At 46.4% G+C, this 2,261-nt stretch overlaps 1 pseudogene; it reads right to left on the minus strand.

The window, feature by feature from the left end:
• Positions 1 to 218: 218 nt before the first annotated feature.
• On the minus strand, positions 219 to 1,808 carry LOC118890961 (annotated as a pseudogene).
• Positions 1,809 to 2,261: the final 453 nt, after the last annotated feature.

The raw sequence follows: 2,261 nt of genomic DNA on the forward strand, positions 1-2,261 counted from the left end.
ACAAAGTTCTCTTAAGCAGATAACAGGGAAGAACAACAACAAAAGCTAAACAAGCCAATCCCTCGCTCTCTCTTTGGGATATGGTTATTTCCCTTGTGCATGAAGTATTCAACAACAACATAAGAAAAAGAAAAGGAAAAGAACGATTTCTTCTGTATAACCCCTAAACACACAAGCTGAGTTTACTGGGTCAGATTTAACAGTAAGCATTGATATGCCTATTTCCAGGCATCGTCATCAGATGTTTCACTGCTACTGGTTTCCGTGTCGTCTGAGTCCTCAAACTCTGCTTTACAAGTGTTTCTCCAAGGGGAGAACAGGCTAGAACTTTGGCTCTGCAAGAAGCCATTCTTCCCAAAGCCATTTCTTCTCAGCTCCTCTGTCTTCATGTGGAACTCTTTGAGCTCATCCTCTGTGAGGGGAAGGCAATTCTCATCATTTTCAGGATACTCCTGCCATCCCATTGCTTTCAATAACCTGTGCTCTGCTTCCAAAGAGTGAGAGAGGCCCTCCCCTTCGTCTTCTACGGGGAGAGCAAGAGCATTCTGATGACAGCCTTCCTCTCCATTTTCTTTTGCTTCAGGTGTGCTGTTGTCCTCTGATTCCTCCAGCTTCTCACAGTCTCTGCTCTCTGAGAAGTCTCCATTCCGGTCATCCTTCAGAGTCTTCAGGAACTCGCTCTTCCTGTCAGTAGTTCGGCGGGTCAACTTGGTCAGACGAGAGGAGCTGATCTCAATTGGAGGAGTGGTGCTGGCGGGGTCTCTCTTTGGGAGAGTTTAAAACTATACCCCCAGCCAGTACTACTGGTTTGGTAACAGAGATTGGACTGGTAAAAGCAGACTCCCGGCTAGAGGAAAGGGATCCTGATTTGTGTTCCATTCTGTTAGCTTTCCACGCACTGGGCTTGGAGGGAGGTGGTACAGGCTGAGGAACCAGGTTCTTATAGACACTTGGAACCATGGTTGACAATTTGTTTCTGTTTGCATGGTGAGATCCTGGTGAGGTGAATGCAGCAGAGAAAGCAGCAGCAGGTTCTTCTTTGGAAACTTTTTTGATGACTAGCATTTTGGAGGGCTGCTTGGCACTAGGTGGGTTTTCCCACACTCCAGAAGGGGTCCCAGTGGGTCTGCATGGCTGATTCTGTTTGCAAGCTTCTGGATTCAAAGAAGGAAAGTCGTCTTCTTCAAACTGCAACTTTTCCACCTTATCATCTTTCTTCTCTTCCCTAATCTCTGTAGGTGGCTCTTCCTGAAAGGCACAGCCTTTCCGGGAGTGGAAGCTGCCATTCCAGTGGCGATGGTTCCCTGTGCCACCCCACTATGCTGGCTCATGCCGTCGTGACCTCAGGAAGAGCCGTGCCAACCGGATAGGTTCCCTGTGATTCCAGCATATGCTCCCTTAGAGACATCAGAGTCCACGGAATCGTGGCGGAATAGGGAGGGCTGGTGCCAGGAATCTCTTGTCGTTCGTAGAGGTCCATTGTTAAAAAAGCCATCAGAGGAATTATGTCGACGACGGCTTACTCCAAGTCTACCATCTCCTCGGGGTAGGTGCTCTCCGTGTTTTTCGAAGGTGGCCTAGGTAGGTGACTTAGCTGACTGTGGTGTTGAGAAATTTAGCCAAGCAGGAACAAAGTCATGCTGCACCATTTAGGTCCAGTGTCTCTTTTCAACAAGGTGAGGCATCCAACCTCATGGCCAGGATCCCAGAGTGTAACCTCTGTGGTCCTGTTTCCTGAACTCCTTGAGTCTGCCAGCTGGATTTCCACGAGGTTCTCTTGTTAAAATGGTACTTAAAATTAGGCTGGCCGGCAGCAGCACACCTTATGATGAAGCACAAAGAAGCCAGACTCTGTGTGGATCAATTTCTCAGTCCCCTCAATTGCTCACCTTAAACTATCTAGATCCTGACACATTTCCAAAAGGGGAAAGGGGAAGGGGGAGGGGAACATAAAAAGTATTTGCTACATTTAAAAAATGGAAAGGGGAAAGAGCTATATCAATGTTCACCTCATTCAGCTTCCTTGAGTGATGGCCCTATGATGTTGCTTAAATAGATAATACATGGACATTTGCACATTGAATGCAAACACTGTTCACAGAAAGGTCATAGCTTAGAAAGACAGATGGAGTTCTGTTTGGGCAAATTATGTCACTGAAATGATAGATCAACAATAAAACACTGAAGAGCTATAAAAGATCTTCTGAGCAGTCAACTCTAGTAGCAAAACATCCACATTACAAAGCCCTTAATTTACAAAT

The sequence above is a fragment of the Balaenoptera musculus genome, chromosome 2, assembly GCF_009873245.2.
Source record: "Balaenoptera musculus isolate JJ_BM4_2016_0621 chromosome 2, mBalMus1.pri.v3, whole genome shotgun sequence".
Classification (NCBI taxonomy): Eukaryota; Metazoa; Chordata; class Mammalia; order Artiodactyla; family Balaenopteridae; genus Balaenoptera; species Balaenoptera musculus.